Source organism: Hirundo rustica, chromosome 5 (genome assembly GCF_015227805.2).
Source record: "Hirundo rustica isolate bHirRus1 chromosome 5, bHirRus1.pri.v3, whole genome shotgun sequence".
Classification (NCBI taxonomy): domain Eukaryota; kingdom Metazoa; phylum Chordata; class Aves; order Passeriformes; family Hirundinidae; genus Hirundo; species Hirundo rustica.
This window is the reverse complement of record NC_053454.1, coordinates 34,719,189-34,738,544: the sequence shown is the minus strand read 5'-3', so window position 1 is coordinate 34,738,544 and position 19,356 is coordinate 34,719,189. Positions and strand designations below refer to the sequence as shown.

At 34.6% G+C, this 19,356-nt stretch overlaps 1 long non-coding RNA gene across 2 annotated transcripts; it reads left to right on the top strand.

Moving 5' to 3' along the window:
- Nucleotides 1–1,665: 1,665 nt before the first annotated feature.
- LOC120753510 (uncharacterized) lies at nucleotides 1,666–15,502 on the top strand. Of its 2 annotated transcripts, XR_009207902.1 has the most exons (5): nucleotides 1,666–1,912; nucleotides 7,451–7,660; nucleotides 9,486–9,565; nucleotides 12,025–12,086; nucleotides 12,777–15,502. It is a non-coding gene; the product is annotated as an uncharacterized LOC120753510 (long non-coding RNA). The 2 variants fall into 2 exon arrangements; XR_005701132.2 differs by lacking the exon at nucleotides 1,666–1,912 and having other exon boundaries at nucleotides 6,662–7,660.
- The last annotated feature ends 3,854 nt before the right edge of the window (nucleotides 15,503–19,356 follow it).

Genomic DNA, 19,356 nt, shown 5'->3' with positions numbered 1-19,356 from the left:
GCCTAGTTTCTTAAGGAGTACCTGTGTTTAAGAGAAAATGGAAAAAAATGGAAAAAAAATAAATGATCAGTAAACTGTAACATGAAAAGGATTTAGCTAAATCTAAATATTTCTTTCACAAACTCTATGACTTTTCCTCAAAGTCAACCCAGAATACAAATCAAATTATTTTTTCTTTGTCCAGTTAATCTCTTTTTTTTAACACAGAGTGGGATATATTTAAAGCCCAAAACAATAATTTCTCAGATGTATATTCATTCTGTTCAAGTTTCATTCACAAATTTCAGTAGAGATGTTGAAGTCATTTGGGAACCTAATGAAGAGCAAGTATTCCCTTCTTAACCTTGCCAGATGCAAACATTTTCTGGTTTTCACATTACTGGCAAGAAATTCTCAACAAAATAAACCCCAGGGATTCAACTACCATGTTAAAAAAAAAAAAAAAAAAAAAAAAAAAAAAAAAAAAAATTACAGGTGTACTTTGTTTTCCATAATCTGTACCTCAAGGATAAGGGGAATATTTCTTTCAGTTTTTAATGTAGTTGCAACGGTGTATTACATTTGTGTGTTTTTGTAGGGTGGCTAAGCAGAAAAATGTCAATCATTTCGAGCAGTTTCATTTGGTGATGCCTCTTTGAAAAACTTTTTTATACACATGCTTATGGAAGAGGTACATTTTTGCTTCTCAAAAGACATTTGGCTTTTTTGTCAAAGGAAGCAGGGGATAAGGAGATGGAGAAATAAATTAGGGTTCTTTATATTGTAAAATATCTGTACATCTCTAATTTGCTATCCAAGTAGAAAACAGATTGCCTAAACTGAGATGTTTAATATTTAGTGTTAAAGTGGATGTATCTCAGTTATTGGCCCCCACTTCTAATGCAGGGTACAAATTTTTCGTTTTTATATAACACCACAAGGCCACAGAGACTGGTAGAAAAATCACATTGTTTTCTATGAATCTTGGATCAGGTCCTAAGTAGGTAGTTCTAGTGGCCCCCGAAAGATAATTATTTTCACATGACTTGGTGCAACATTCTCTGAAAGAATGTGCACAAATATATTGGAAAAATCTCTTCCATTCTTGACTGACTCCTGAATAATATTGGAAATACAACTATTAAAAAAGCTTCTTCATTGCCTGAGCATAAAAATGGAGTGCACAATCTAAAAATAATTATTGATTCAATGGTATTTGGTATTTGTGACTTTAAAAAATGTAGTTACGAAAATTGCTTAATGGAAAATTCAACATTTAGAAAGAACATAACTAATGAGAAAAAAACCTAAGTGAATGCAATAATCACATTAGAAGCGTCTTGAGGAGATAGTGTGTGTGTGTGCGTGTTTAAGTGAATAGGCTATGAAGGCAGCATAAAAAAGGAAAACCTATCAGCTCAGTAGAGAAAATACAGATGTCAGGATTTTGGTTAGCAGGTTGTCCTAGGGTAACTTTATGATGCTTGTATCCCCAATCGTCTGTTCTGTTTGTGCTGTATATTGAGTCCTGTGCCTTTAAGACTGGTTCTAAGAGCAAGGAGAAGCGCGGAGTTTGTTTTGAGAAAACTGCCTGACTCCTCCACATGCTTCTGCGGACAGCGTGTTCGGCGGAGGCTTGGAGAGACTGCAGGACAGAGATCTTTTTTTTTTTAGCTTTTAGTTAGTTTCAGCTAGCTGGGGCAGAGAAGTTCCCTGGACTGTTTTTTTTCCTTTTTCTTGGAACTGTTTAAACCTGCTCTGGACTGAAAACCCAGGGGATCACTGGGGGCTGCACCTGCGGCCCACCGGGGCCTGGACCTCGGCATTTTCCAGCAGCGCCGGAGGGACTGGGACTGAGTAGAGACTGAGAGAGAGCCGAGCTACACCCACGGCAAGGACTTTCTCAATTTGCCATCTCACTTCAGAAGGAGAGGTTTTATTGTTTCATACTATTCATTCTTTATACTTGTATGCACTTCATTTGTTTAGTAAAATAGTTTTTTCCACTTTTCTCCAAAGAGGTTTTTTTACCGGACCGGTTGGAGGGAGGGGCCACGTAGGTTTGCTTCCTTAGAGGGATCCTATACAGGGGTTTTCTCCCAAATTTGTCCCAAACCAGGACATAGGTTAACAGTCTTGGTGATTTAAATTGCCATATCTACCTTTAAAATCTAAGATTTATAAAGAGTTTTTTTATATTAAAACATATACAACTCAAAGTGAGAGGTTCAGTGGAACAACTAGGGAAAAATATGAAAGAGCTTTCTAATTTTAAATTAATTTACATAAATTATCACCATCAAGAATTGGATCATTTTACTCCTGTTTTCACTGACACAGGACTTGAATTTGTTTCTCATTTGTACTGGGAACTTAAATGTTTGTGCATTCCTGGGGTTAGTTGGAAAGCATGTTTTCTTTCCTCACAATTGCAGCCAGATTTTGCACTATGAAGTTCAGGAAATTTTTTATGAATGGCATGTCAGTGACACATTGAGGAGCAGCTGCTGAGGCAAGTGTAGATGTAATATACCCTACTGACTGTGGCAGAGCTGAGAAAACAGTTCAACCAGTAAATCCTGCAGAATCCAAGCACAGAACAGTGACTATCCAATTTTCCCTTTTAGTATTTTATCTTTTGAATTATATGTGAGAGCAGTCTGTCACAGACTGCCAGTGCATTGCAGAGAACCCAGCAGAAGATAAAACAAATACAGGAGCAATTAATAGGGCCAAGGGCAATAATGACCCCAAGAAAATGGTTTCCTTTGGTTTAATTTGCTGTACTTTGAAGTATTGCACATGGTGGGATCCATGATGTGGTAAAATCAGTAACCATCTGGAAGGACAAAATTTTTTATTCACTTAATTTAATGAATGCTTACTCTATCATTTTATGAAGGAATGAGAAATTTCAGGGATGTTGCAAAAGACTAAAAATATCATCTATATTTTAAAGGGGATATTTAAGCAAAAGGGCTCAAAAGGGAAACCAGACAAATGTATTTTTGTTTTATGTTTTTCCCAAAGATAATAACTGTACCTACGTAATAGCTTCACTGAAGCTGACCTTACCAATGTCTTTTAGTAATATAACTGGAGGATGACAGCGCTACTGATAAGAATTCTTGAAGTACATTCTGTATTTGAATTTTGTTTTGTGAGGACAGGGCCTCTTAAAACTTGGAGTGCAAAGGTGTGGGAGGCTGGGAGGACAGATATGTTACTATTCTTAGAGTCAGTTTCATAAACTCAGGTTCCTTTTGGTTTGCTTGACAACTATAAAAGTGGCATATGGATCATTAAATACATTCAGAAGCTTGATTCTTGTAATCATGTTCATAGCCTAGATCCAGTAGTATTTCCATCACATATCCATGGATAAAGAACCAATAAGTTCAAACATACAGTGATCTTAACACAAAAGCTCATTTGATGATGTTTTACCCCCAGAATGAAGGCAATACCTGTGGCACTAGAAGATACATCCTACATGGACAGAAGAGTAATTCAGTTTCAGTCAGTTAAAAAGATGACTACTATGTATCAACAGGGTAAAAATGAAAAAGAGAGGTAGGCTTTATCGAAGGTAGATAAGATCATCTGAATTACCATCTAATATAACCCATGTCTCAGGAGGAGAGGATGGACAAAGTTTCACACACTTAGGCATTACCAATAAACGCAGAAAATTCATATTGTCATATTTATATGCTCATACTATTGCAGTGCTTACACAACGGTAAAAAAAAAAAAAAAGTGCATACGGGCTGGCAAGCTTTCAAAAATTAGCACTTGTTTCCATAATTTTTTTTTTCCTTTCATCATTTTGCACCATAACTTGCATTCGTTTTTTTAGAAGTCTTTCATCTTCTTCAGCTGTATTCATGTGTTGCTGACTTCAACAATAAGACACTCTATAATAATATCCTATGATGACACAAACTTATTTCTCCTAATATCCCAGTCAATAAGAAGTTGCTGGGAACACAGCTGGGAGTGATTAATAGCACTCTATCTATAGAGTTTTCAACTGTTCATAACACTAATGTAATTGAGTACTCAAAATGCCAGGTTTTGTGGTGTGATAGTAACCATCACAACAAGCACTTCATGACCTTTTTGAACCTTTTCTCATTTGAGAATGAAAGATTGCATGGCTAACATATACTCCCTTTAAAAGTAACATATTCACCTACAAACACATCCTTCTTATAAGTCATTGAAATAACTTGGAACTGTTGTTCTTCTAAAAGAAAATAAAGGGTCAGAATGTAAGAGGAAATTTTTTTTCCAAGCTGAATCCTGCTTATGAACATCCTTCTGTATGAACAGAACTGCTTTGTATACCAGAAAATACACATAAGAGTTTTGCATATTGGCAGTTTGAGACAATTCATTGCTTAAACAAATATGTGAGAAGTCACTTAAAATGAGACTGAAATCTAAGGCCAAGCCAAATATGGATCTTTTAAAATTCAAAAGTACATCTGAGTTATCCATAGTGAGAGATTGAGGGAAAAAAAAGTCATTGTTTACAAAACATTTTCATGGCATTTTTTAAAATAGATTCTTTTCATTCCTGGAAAATAAGTTTACTAGAAACTTTGAGATATGGTCCTCAAGGTCTGAGCAAATCTTCAATGATAATTTAAAATTGTTCAAATTTAGAAACTGTTGAACCTTTCTTAATGTTTTTAACAAGCTGTCAACATCTGCAGTTATATTTATGTGCCTTTTCACTCTGAACTGCAGCAGTGATATTCCGTGCTTCACAGTGAAAGATAAATTGTAACAAAATCCACAGAGGGCAAAAGACCTCATATGAGAAAGGGAATGATTTCTGAGACGGGAAAAGGTACATAAAACCTTTTCATAATGTATTTTGATACCTGAAGATTGTATATGGGTGGTGCAGACACTGCTTTACAAGGATAGATACTGCTATGCTGGAACACCGCCACATTATCTAAAATACGTACCTTATAGATGGAGTATGAAAACCTGAAGCACTTTTTAAATTGAAGAATCTTTTTGATGACCAGTACTGTAAATCAAGTACTAAGATTTTTTTACTCAATCCATGGCATGTCCATCCAATAGAGCCAAATAATTTTAGGTTGTGGTGGGTGTTATTTTTTTGTTTGTTTGTTTGTTTTTTTCCTATTTAATATCAGTCAATTAGATACTTTAATTAAGAATTCATTCCACAATTTCAGATCCATTCTTAAGATTTTCTGACGTTACAATATATTACTGTATTACTGAAGAGCACATGAAAACTCTGCCTTTTCATGGGCAGTTTTATCACAGATAAAATATTTTTTATCAGTAATGATATGTGTCTGACTATTCCTTTTTTGGATTTTTCTTTGTTTTTGACATATAAGAATTATTATGTTGTAACGATATTGGCATATAGGAAGTATTATCAGAAAACCTATTTTAAAATTATAATTAAAGATTTTATGTGCAGTACTTAAATTTACTGCTGGATCTCAGAATACTTAAAAAGTATTTCCTCTTCCCTGACACCTTTTATTATGTGTACATCAAAAATATTGTACTTTTATCTTCTCTTCCACTTTTAGAAAGGCAATATAATATGAATACAATAGTCAGATGATGCACAGTGACTGGTTTTCTAGGGCTCCCACAGACAAATAGCAAATGTAATATAAATTTAAGACCATTTCACATCCTTAAAAATCCCTAAAGAAAGACACCTGACAAACAAGCCTACCTTATATGTGTGACAGTCTTACCTTTGTCCCATCAAATGCTCCCACAGCCAAGACTGAATTTAATTTAATGTGGATTGTATTGTAATTTACACAGTCCACGAAAATCATAAAGTCAGTTTTATCGTTCTTCCGTTCCAACCTGCTCTGGGTGCTATTACAGGGAACTAACGCTTTAAAAAATCTCAAGGGATTCCTTCTTCATAGAAAGACACTGCCTTCACACTCTGTTACTATCCAGTCTTGTGGGATTTTGTGTGTCTTGACACTAGCAAACTATATGTAATATGCGATTAGGATGTAATAGAAGAGACAATCGGTGTTTCAGACTGATATTTATTGTTCAGTCCCTATTTATTGTTCCCTGCCTTTCACTCCATGCCAGTGTTTGTCACTGTCTTATAGTACATACCCACATGCCCTCTCATTTCCTTTACTGTGCATAAGGTGTGAAACAACTATCCTTTTTATTTAGGGTACAGTAAGTTACTCTTTACTGTGCTACAGAGTCCAGAAGTGATTCATTTATATTAAAATGGGTGATGTGCTGTGGGTGAAGAGGGATTTTGTTTAGCATTCACCAAAACATTCTCATATACATATACATATACATATACATATACATATACATATACATATACATATACATATACAGTATATAAGTGTATTTCAAAGCTTCTTTCTTGCTGCCAATGCAAATCATGCTTAATTTACAAGTGAATTTAAATGTTGAAACATTTGGATTTGGTTGCCTACATGAAGCAGATTTGTGTAGCAGCCTGCTTATGTTAGTGCTAGTTGCACTCAATATGATCATTGATCATATTGAGTGCAACTAGCACTAATTGGCAAACTCATCGAGTTGATCAGAAAGGCTAAAAACTAAGTGGGCAATGGCACTGACCTTTTATAAGTTAACACCAAAACACTCTTCTGAGCTTGTGCAGAGAAATCTGTTGACCCTATCCCTTTTCTATGTAGGATTTTCTTTGAGGCTGTCAATACAGTCTTTTCCAGTAGCCCTAAAACTAGTAGTAAGTGTAGAAATACATAGCAAAAGTGTTGAAATTTCCACATTCCCATAATTACTTAGAATGTGAGATTCTAAATACATATATATATAAAATGTGTATGTTAGAGTAGTGTGGTATGGTAATATATTGGAATTGTCATGTATTGTCAGTGAATGTTTGTTGAGTAAAAAGTGTCCTGTGAGTTATATTTGGGAAGGGGGAGATGGAGATGAGAGATCTTTTGGGAACTTCAGAGTATACTGAGTTGTAAAATAATGAATCAGTACCTTGATACTGCTAAGCCTCCACAAGGCTCTTTAAACCTCCATTGGTGGGAAATATATTACATTAATAACATATCACTCCATCTTACTAGGAAAAAGACAGCTTCTGCCCCACCAAAGTCCCGTGTCTACAGCAGCCCTTTCCTAGTTATGCCACAGACATATTTGAGTGGAAAACTTTCACGGCTGTGTACATTATGTCTAAGTAACTATGTTTGTAGCTTGTATTTTAGCACACAGACCTGAAGCTGATATCTTTATTTGGCATTTTGTTTGCAGATTCATTTGGCCTTGAGTGCCTCCAGATCAGTGTTTCCAGCCAGTTATCTTATATTTATTCAATGGCTTTGTAGTGCCTCTGGTGAAACGATGTAAATACATTTGTATTCCTAAATACAATAATACTTCATCTGTTCTTCTTTACTCTCCATAGGCATTATTAGCCCTAGAATTGCTGTCCTTTGTTGCTTGGAAGATCACCCTGGGAAGGCAATCTCTCCAGATGAGTGAAAGGCCTTTTTCACCTTCCCCACTCCCTACCAGTTTTTCTGGATGCTTAAGGGACTCCAGAATTTCTGCTTCAGTGGATGACAAATACCTTTTCAGCACTTGCACAAGGTCCTTATTTAAAGAAGAAGTACAGGTGAAATTTGAAGATATTGATCTGATGATTTTACTGTCTGAATACATGAATGATGTGTTTTCTTGCGCCAATGAATGAAAAGAGGAAAAAAGGAAACTAAAAATCTTTACTTGGGGGAAGCCAGACCCCAAATCCAAGAAAACATTATGTGGAGATATAGGCATGTCCTTCTCAAACACAATCAGCAAAAATTCTTTTCCATCATAAAAGAATAAGATGGATGCAAAAACCATCAGCCAATGCGCTGTTTGTATGTAGTCCTTTGACTAGTAATTTCTCTTTAAAGTTTATTCATGATACATTCAGTTTTATCCAGGAAAATGATTTGGTTTTGATTTCAGTTTTGTCATTATTTTATTTTCTCACTAGTGAATGCAAGTGAACAATTTTGGTTCATTATTTGCTAATTTATTTGTTCAGATTTATATACATACTCTAAGTATCTTGAAGGCCTTTTCTTGGGCCTGCGTATTATGCTATTTTCTATTTGTTTTAATTTATGGAATGTTTACTGCTAATGATTTGTAGAGAAGAACAACAAACAACCTTACCTCTGTATAAATTACAATTCTATTGGACTACAACAGGTAGGAATATGGTCCAAGAATTTAATGTCAGACAGTATAACTTGCATGATTCCTTGGGCCTAAAGTGATATACATTTTTAGAAGGGTAGGATTTTTCTGCACTAACCCTCCCTATTCCTGTATTGCATTTCCTGTATAATTCTTTGAGTTTCACTGAATACTACACTCCAAGTAAACTTTGGTTCATTGACTTTAAAGCTACAAGGAAAGATTATTTAGCAGAATTTGCTATTTCAGCCGTTTCAGATCAATATTCGTCCACATATCCTATATTATGTCATCATATCTGAAATGTACAAAAAGTCATCTGTACACAAACTGCATTTTCTGGATTGCAAAGTTAGAAATATTGCACAAAACCACAGAGCAAACCAGACAATATTCCAAGATATTCATACAACCTTTCCCTGTTCTCAAAATCCTCTGACACCTGGTTTCACAGGAAGTATTTTGGTAACACTTTAAAGGAGCTGTGTCTGTCCATAGGAAATATACAATATTGGAACTATTGTCTCATCTGTGAAGATGACATTTGGGATTTTTATTTGCCTCAAGGCATCTGTTGGCCTTTTACAACATTTTTTTTATTTGTGTCCCTAATCGAATATAAGTGCATATTGAAAGAAAGTTTTATTACATCAACATTGCCTCCTTTATTTAGAGCAGTTAATTTATATATTTAATCTGTCACTCTCATATTTTTTGCTGCTCTGCAGAGTCTCTTATTTTGAATTTCTGTATCTCTTGCTGGCCATAAAAACCGTTTCTGCACATCCTGATGATCATCATGCTAAACTTTCTGATAGGTAATTAGTGATCAAAACTGTGGTCAGCATTTAAGTGTTGTTAGCTTATTGAAAAAGAAAGAGAAAAGAAAAGAAGAAAAGAAAAGAAAAGAAAAGAAAAGAAAAGAAAAGAAAAGAAAAGAAAAGAAAAGAAAAGAAAAGGAAAGAAAAGAAAAGAAAAGAGAAAAGAAAAGAAAAGAAAAAAGAAAAGAAAAGAAAAGAAAGAACAGACAGATTGTAAGATGGAGGGGAAAATAAAAAAGATTGTTTAAATTAAAAAAATCTATAATATAATTATAGATTTAATAGAGATAATTTCATATAACACAATCATAATATTATTATTGATATTAATATTAAGTATAAAATATTATTATACATTTAAATTATATCAAATTAAATTTCTTCTATAGTTTTAACATGTATTTATTATATATTTGTACATGTGTACAGTGGACCTCCATCCTCCTCAGGCTGTTGATGCCGTTTGTGTCCATTCGAGTGCTCTGTCTGTCTGGGATCTGTGTGGTTGGGTGAGTACCTATGTAGTGTACAAAGGTGCTGTGTGTTTGTGCCTGCTGGGATCATAATCCCACTGCTGGTTGCACCGGTGGCATAGAGGTGCTGCAGCTTCTCACCTCTGGAGCTGTTGAGAGCATTGTGGTACATTTTCCCCTGACTGTGTTGATGATGACAGTGATGTTGGTGATAGTAATAAGGATAGCAATAATAAATGTTGTAGAAGATATGTTTCTACCTTTGTGCTTAGTTCAGGAACGGGGATCCCATGAGTCACTCTGATGTGTGTTTCAAATGAAGCGGTCCAAAATCCTCTGAGTTTAGGAAGAAGTATGATAAAGTCTGTGCTCTTTTACTGCCATGAATACCAGTGAAAGCTATCTTGATTAAAGATACCCCAGGTACATCTGTGCAGCAACTAGATTTTGAAGGAATACCCTAATCGCTGTAACCTAAGGTATGTAAGTGAAGCAAATTTTTCAAGAAGCAACAGATTTATTGGATGTAGCTGGAATATGTAAGCAAGCATTTGGACATATTTTGCTCCCTTGACAAGCTGCAGCTTAGCAAATTTATTCAAGTTAATTCTTCTTGGTCAAACAGAGTGAGCAATGAGATAGGGTACCCTTGGGCAGCACCTATGCTGTCAGAGAGCTGAGATCTCTTGGATCTGTCCTACCTTTCTGCTACCCGCCTAGCTCTGCAGTAGCACTTGGTGAGCTAAGTAATTAAAGCTCTGTGAAGAACCTGAGACAGTTGTCTTGAAGGACCTCTGAGGATTCAGCATTCAGAGCTCTTGTTAGCATGTGTCTCTGTTCCATGTTTACATATCCAGCTCTTTACTGTTGGACTACTATTTTTTTACTATAAGGTCAAAAATGGAACACACTTCCAAAAAGTGCTACAAGAATAATTTCATGTCGTCCATGTTAATATGAATGTTATAGACATAGACTAAATGGCTCACTAGAGACTTTTATTTATATATTAAAAAACTTACTTTTTCCAATCCTAGCTGAACTTTGTATTGTAACTTGCCTTTAAATTTCTCAATATTTAAGGAACACTTTCAATTGCTTTCTCCAAATACTGACTATTGCACTAACTACAGTTTTGACATATAAAAATTCTAGAAGGGTTAACACTCTTCCATTATTTTTAAAACACCTTTTAATTTATTCCTCATCTTTGATACTCTACTTTGGACTGATCAAACCAGTTTTTAGGCAACTGTTATGTTCAATACCGTTGGTCATAAAATACCACAATGAAGGTTGATTAGTGTAAAAACCCAGGGCCAAATTACATCTAAAGTTGAAAAGATTTCTAACATATTAAAAATGGTTTTGGTCTACCAAATGCAGTAGTATTTGTGGAATGTTTAGTCTGATATATCAAGAATCCCTTCCTTTTCATTTCAAAGCTCAGGAACTATACTTGTTTGACTGTTTGCCTGCTTGCCCATCAAAATGTGTACTGTAAAATTTAAACTGTTTCTGTTTGTCCTCCTGACTGTTTCCCATGGTTAGCCTGAAGGTTTTGCTGAGAAGAAATTCAATCAGTAATGTTTAAAATAAATCTGGTACTTATTTTGTTGAGTTTTATTTTTTTACCCACAAATGAAAAGAATACTGATTGTGGCTTTTTGGGGAATATGGAATTAAAGAATATAGAATTTGAATGCTTTTCCATTTTATCATCCTTAGATTATATTGCATGCTAAACAAAAAAGCATAGCTTTAGAGGCAGAGCATATTGTGAGCTTTGAGTGCACTGTTAGCTGACACTGTTGAATTAATTAGTCAAGAGGGTAGGAGTATGATAAATGGGGTATGAGTAGCAACTTCAACAGGATTTGACCCGCAAACACTATCCTGTCTAATCAGAAGAGGAGGCTGTTGGTCACTTTTGAATATGCCAGGAGACATGCAGTATTACACAATGATAAAAGAGCCTTCAGTCTCAGGAAATCATGAGAGAGTCATCTAAATTTTCCATTATATAGTTATATAGTTATTGTCCATTATACAGTCAACTGAACTTTCCATTAGCAAGTCACTCCTATCCCATAGCAGGATTTAAAATTGTAAACCAAGTATGGTAAACCTGAAGCCCTGTAATCCATCTGTGGATTGATGGCATGAAGGTTGTTCTTCGATCTTGTCTTTGTGTGTGTTTCCAGAACTCAGCCAGCTAATCTGATCTTTATGTAGGGAAAAAGGGAATTCAGTGAAATGAATAAGAAAAATAGACATGACTTCTCCAGACAGATACATCTTTATAGGGCCTCTTCAGACTACAAAGACATATCAAGTCTTCCTACATGAAACATAGATAAAACAGCCGATTTCAATACCGTTATCAAAATTCTACTGATAAAAATGCATGCATATATATATATATATATATATATATATATATATATATATATATGAACTGTGTTAAAATAATCTTTTCTCCTATGTTCTTGCAGAATATCTTAAGGATAAATGAAACTGGCAGCAATCAAATACTCCCTGAATACCAAAGCAGATTGTAAGTATTTGCAAGTGGTTGCATTGCAGTATGTCCTAGGAACACAGTAATGTTCTCATGGAATTTTGATGAAGGTTATGTTATTGTTCTTCCAAATTCTTTTTGTATCTAGCTCAAGGAAATGTTAAGAGACTCAAGCTTAGCATCTTACCTTTTCTGCTTTGATTGAAATTTCCCACTAAATTTGATCTTTTGCATTTCTAATAGAATCATGATGGTCATTAATAACTTCACATTTTTTCAAAACTGTCACCACACAGAGAGGTTAATTACCCTTGGTGAAAATGAAAAGGTATAAAAAGAACAAGGTTGCCAACAAGGCTGAATCTGGAAAAAAGACTGACAGGACACCTTTGTTAAAACTTCACAACTTCACAATATATGTTCTATGAAATTTTAATGTAATACATATACTTTAGATGCTGACTTAAATGCAAACCAGTGAAGACTCTTTAGGACATGCATATCAAATGCTTAGCAGAATATCAGAGGCTAAAAATTAATGACACTGACTGGATTGAAAGACACTTGAGAAGGACAGGTCAAGTTAAGTTTTATTTTCATCTTGCCTTTGTCTTTAAACAATATTGTTTGGTTTCTCTTCTATTTTTTTAATATTGTTAATATCATGTTCTTAAGTCTCCATCCATGCGTTATTCATTTCTTTCTGCCTTTTTTCTCTATTTACAGGATCTCTTAACTTGGCCATCAGAGTTCCTCTATTTTTAAGATCAGTATCTCCAAAAAAAAATTTAAAAACATCATCCCAGTTCATGCTTTGAAAAATCTACTTATCTTGCTACAGCTGTACAATTTTCCTAACATAGTAACCAGATTCTCCTGACTGGATGTTATGATTTAGGAATGGCACCCACTAATTCAGTGCTGTCTTCCCCTCACAGGCTCACTCACTACTCTTCCTGCTCTGGTGGAAGATACAAACGTTGAGATAAAAACAGTTTACTAGAAACAGCTATGAGATAAGCAAAAATGAATAATAACAGCAGCAATATTTAGAACAAAAGAGGGTGATTTACACGGTAAATGTTCACTGGGTCCAACCTAAAGCAAGAAACTACAGCCAGCAGCCAACTACAACCCTTGGCTTCCTCCACCATGTTTTTCCCTATATGGAAAGCTATGCCTTGGCTTCTTGGTTTTCTTGGAAACAAGGGAGGTGAAAAGAGAATCCCTTCTTGCTGGCCCCTGGCAATGAGGAAAGATGGTCTTGAATAACCTCTGAGACATGCCTACAGCCACGCCCCAGCAGCTACTGCAAAAATTTAACTGTGTCCTGGCCAAAACAGGACATGGGACTTGTGTATATCTTGTTAAATTCTTTTGTTAAGCAGTGCCTTCTTGAATTGCAGCTGACATGTACATACTATAAATAAGTTTATAAAGTCTAGGCAGACAAAGGCTTTCAATCAGTCCATTTCATTCTACAAATTTACCAAAAAAAGGCACTTAAGAAGAATAATTCAATCATTTCTTTAACATATTTGAATTTAGATGCAGCTTTCAAACAACACATGACAAATTCCTTCACTAATGTTAGAATCCCAGGGTTTCTATTATTTTCAACTATAGGAGTTAGAGATTTAGGTTGAAGTTTTGACTTGACTGTAATTAATATCAGCATTTCCAGTAATGGCAATGGGAATAGATTTTTACCCTTATTCTTACTTTTTTCAGATTAAAATGCATTTTTCCTGTTATATTAAGAAAAAAGAACTGGTATTTAAAATACTGTATCCTTGGAAATTCATGAGGGAGGAATAAGTTAAAGCATATATAAAATTACTGTGGCTCTGCACTTTTTTTCACTTTTAAGTTTATTGATTTGAAGTACACAAGGCCAGAAGGTATCATTCCATCAGCTAATCTGTTGCATTGTATATCACAGGCCATTACATTTCAGACAACCTCCACTGAACTTGATAATTTGCATTTGGATATGGATCATTGGCTAATACTTGTCTTCCAAGAAATACAATCTTCCCTAAAAGACACCAGAATACAAAGAATCTATCACTTTGTTGCTTATTACCGAGGTTAATAACATTATTAAAATATATTGTGCTTTACTTCCAATTTCAATTTTTCTGACTTCAGCATTGATTCTTGTTATGCCTTTCTATTCTAGGAAAAGAAGCTCTATTATAGCTACATTTTTCCCCATGAAAATTGGTATCTCCCTTGTTTTCTGCTGGTATTCAGTGTCTTCATCTGCAGTTATGATGAATGCATATCTGCCAAAATCAGACCAAAATACTGTTGTACAAAACAGCTTTTCTTCGGTTTTTTCAGCAGACTGTTAGTTCGTAGTCCATTTTTGAAAAGCTTGTAAATATTTTTTATGTCTTTTAAGTTGTGTTAGCTTGTAATAAGCCCATGATGAGAAAGATGAAAGACATACTCCAATCCCTTCCCCTCTCCTCCCAAAGTTTGACATATTAACTCCTCATTCTCCAATCCCAGTGTAGTGTTTTGAGCTGTTCTTACAGAATCCTATAAGTTTCCCTTACAGAGAGCACAGAATGATTTCTAGGTAAGAACATAACTTGATTTTGAAAGTGAATGTGGTATATTATTAAAGTCTCTTGAGACAGTAATGTTAGCACCTTGAAATAACCCATGTAAATAATGCATCAAAGAAGGGATGTACAAGCTCTTTCAGCAGGTACTTACATAGAAATAAACTACTGAGGGTTTTTACCTGGAAAACTGATTATATCGGTTTTAGAGGTGAGAAACTATGTTCCACAGCAGAACACCTTCAACACTCTACTGTAGAGGACAGATGTACCAGTCTGAAGCTAAAAAGGCATCTGTTGTTATTAACTATTCCCTCATAGCATCTGTTACAATTTTCTTAATATGTTCCATTTTACATAATTTTATATTTTTAATCTCTGTTGATGCCTAGATTTTAAACTTTTCCATATATTTGTAGCTTTGTAGATATTTTATATACTGCTGTACCTTTCCTGACCTTTCTCACATTTTAGAATAATAAGCTAACCCTTTCTAACACTTACTTGAAATTTTGTTTAGTCTTATTCCCAATAAGAGAATTTCTAACAAAGGCAACTTGTTTTTCACCAGAATTTGAAAGACACAAGAAGATATAAGACAAAGAACCCCTTGAGCCACCTCCAAAGGCTGATCCAAGGCTGTGTTGCTGGGGCAACTGGTCCCTTTTTGGATGTACCTGCTCGATATACTAATTCATTTACCTTATTAAAAATACAGAAATCCTGTATCATGTCTGTGCATAGCCATATTTGTACATCTGAAAGCTTTTATTAAAGAATTGCTTTTTGTCTTATCACCCAATATTGTTTCAAAAATTTTGGGGTTTTGATTCTAGGCAACACTGTGAAGATCAGAAATTGATGTCAGAATAAACAAAACTTGTAAGCTACTTTTAAGAGTTTTCTATTCATGGTAAGAATTAAAAAAAAAAAAAAATCAGGAAAATATTCTACTCATCAGGTACTTTTCAGTTATATGTTTTTCTTCATCCCTATGGCCATTTTATTTTGGGCTGACTTGAGGCATCTGTCCTGAGGTCCATAGCCCATGCATGTTTTTCTCTAGTCTGCCTTCTCAGCCAGGGCATTCTCTCTGCATGAGAGAAAAAGCTATTTGTCTTGCCAGGGAAATTCATGTTTATGCTGAATAACTACAGGTAGATTGGCTAAACTAAACTGCCCAGCTTTGACAACTTGAGGTTTAACTGAGAGTCTGTGATCATAAGAATGGTAAAGATGTAACTAAGAAACAAACCAGAAAGCAGGGCAGTAAAATTTTAGGAGTTGTGGATACTATTGCATTCATTGAAGCTGTCTGTACCTAGGGGTATGGAAAGCCAGGTGTATTTTACTGTGAAGATTTAAGAGTTTATCTGAAATAATGGGCTAATTAATTCTGAAAGTTAATTGTTGGCTAAAGCTTTGCACAGCAGTCTCAGATATTTGTAGGTATTCCAGGTGTTAAAAGCAGTAACAGAAGCAGAAATACTTACCAGTTATTAATCATCTTTTTATAATAACTTCACTTGAAAATTGAATTTATCTAGTTCTTTCAGATCCAATCAAAAAATGTCTTGGAGAAAGAAAAAAATTTAAATTTAAATAAGACAAACTTCCTTTTCAATAACTGCTATATAATTATATTGATTCAAAATAAGTGAAATAGGGTAGACAAAGCTATCAAACATTGTGGAACTGTTTAGCTATTACTGTTCTATATAGTCAATCTATAAGAGTCAAAATTTGACATTGTGCCACACTGCTGACAAGGCTGTATACACTTTTCCTCTATCTGTCAATGTTTTCTCCAGTCAGTTTGCCCACACTCTATTCAAGTATCATTACCTCAATTCCAAGTGCAGTGGAAATAATTTTTAAATTATAGGGTATGAAGATAGAAACTTCTTGCATGTGTTAACTTTCTGAAGATGAGTTTTAAAATTTCTTCACACACTGCAGCTTGAAACTTGTTTTATCGGGAATTCCCAATATTTTTCAGGCTAAAACATATGAGGGTTTTTTTTAATATTTCAATTTATTTTCTCTTCTTGATTCCATTATGTGAGTGTGATAACAGAATAAATTGCTCTCATTGGAGAAGTCTTGCTGAAAAAACGTTTTCTGCCTTAAGTGATAGTACAGCAAACAGGTGGAGAGTCAGCTTCTGGTGACAGTCGAGGCCTGCATGAGCCTTAAACAAACATTCTTTGAATTTCATTAGGAAAAAGGTGACACAAAGCAATTAGGAAGGGATTTACCTTACAAGTCCAGCATTACATTTTAAAGTTTAGAGGTACTGTAGTACTCCTTTACTCTAACTTGTACTCCTGGTACTGTAGAAGGGGAGTCCTGATATTTAGGTCTCTTTTCAATTCCACATGTTGTAGTGCCTTCTGTCACTGTCACTGTTCTGCCTGCTGCCCTACTAACTGCACAGCTGGAGATCTGATTGGAAGGGAGAATTTTATTTGAATTCTTCACAGGAGATCTCCTTTCACATCTTTAGTTTTAACACCTAAAATAAAAACAGACTTAAAAAATTAATTTGCTGGGGAAATATATGCTGCAGGAGAGACAAATTAAAACATCCAGAACTAGTATTTCTCATCTTCATATAAATTGACAGAAATGCCTAATCTGCCCATCATTATCATGATATGGCTCATTGACCTCAAAATACTTTTCAAAAATAAGAACAGTTGTCAGTAGGATGCACCATATCTGAAACCTGATGAATGACATGTACCACCCAAAAAAGTGAACTTGGAATGATTGTGGCAATTGTTTTGAGAGCCAGAACTAAATTAAGAGGCATTCAAACTTGACTAAATGAATGGAGAGCACAGAGAGACAGAAAAAACTTGATAATTTCCTTCCACTAATTATATGTTACTAACTGAATATTTTTCAACAAACCCCATTAATTAGTGCTAATGTAGTGTCCCACAATAAGCGCAATGGTCGGTAAGTTCAAAGCTGCCATACAGCTATATTTGCACATTGTATAACTGCCCATTCCTCTTTTCACCCAGTATTCAGGCAAAGGCAGGCTCAGAATGTGCTCAGAAGGACAACATTTTTCTTTGATATTGGACTTCAGTAGGCACACTGCTCTTCTGCAGATCTCTTTATTCAGAAATGTTTGTAGTTCAGAGTTGTTTGCTCTTGCAACCTCTTCCTTTTAGACCTCTTTATTGCTTTACTTTTTTTTTTCTTTCCATTTTCATTTTCTGAGAGCTATTTCATTTTTTAATCACTCATTTCAGTGGAGTATCCTAGCAATTGAAAGTAACATAAGTTTAGACCTTAAAAAAATCTGAAAAACTTAGTATTCTGTCTCAGCAACCACTGGCTACAAGACGATGAAACAAATTCTAAAGTACACTAGATGTTATTCCCCAGTACAGAGTACAGAAATCATAAAAAGTGGTAACACTGAAATGATACCGCTGATGTCACAACCTGCAACATTTATTTCTAGATTGGTTGAAAATTGATCAATTTTATATTTCTAGCAAACATGTTCTAAATCATGGTATTCTATTAGATATTTTCTAAATCAGAAATAAAATGCTATTTAAAATAGCTATACTATTTTCTCACAATCTGGAATTTTACAAAACATGCTAAACCACTGCAGTGAGTTTCCTACAGAGATTACAATTGATGTCTGTGTGCTCACGCACAACACCTACACCTCAAAGAATGCTCCAAATCCTGAGTTTTCTGACTAGATGCTCGCAAGGAACTTGCTGATCAGAGGCAGTCAAAGTTGATTTATTTATCTCTATTTTTAACCTATAATGCTAAATTTACTTAGACTAAAATGACAACTATCAGTTTCATTTTAGACAACTTCCTTAATTTTTTTTTCTAGATATGCTGCATGATTTGTCTTCAATTGGAAATCCTTTGTGAACTAGAAGTACGTAAAACCAAGTATGCTTGTTTTTTATTTCTTGTTGCATAATATGGCTTGTCTGTTTCTGTGAGATTTCTGTAAAACATCACAATACTTTACGCAGCACATGATACAGTTAAGTAATGCTGTGTTTTAAATTTTGCTTCATTTTCAACTTTCTGATAAGCTGAAAGAGATTTTAATTGCATTTTTCTCTTCTAAGATAGAGAAACAATAAGACCTTCTGTGTAACAATCAGCGAAAAATGGAGCTACAAGGAGAGAACATATGGCAAAGTTCTTCCTTTAGCATTTTTTTTCTCTCTTATTTGTTCTTTGTTAAAGGTTTCTGAAAGGAAGCTCATACCTGATTTTCAAGACTATGTACATCTGTAAATAAAGATAAGTGGAATTTGTGTGTGCTTTTGCCACAGCTTTGAACCTTTTATGTTTGATACCAAATTCTTAACAATGTAGGTTCGGAAAAGCTGTTGTGAACATGACATCATTTCTAATATCCTGCAAAAAATATTCTAGACTGGTACATAAGCTAATTGAAACAGCCATGCCTCCAGTCAGTACATGAAGAGATTATCTTATTTTCTAGAGCAGAACTCCTGTTTGTGCTCTAATGAAAGAATCTGACATTCCGTGAACAGAACATATCTTCATTTAGAAAAATAGATATTTCAATTAAGGTACCATTGAAGATGCAGAGGTGTACATAAAAGCCAGTAACACATTTAAGCTATTTATTATGTCATTTAGGACTAAATACTGCCTATTACTATTACTAAACACATAAAATATAGAACTAATAAAAGAAATATACT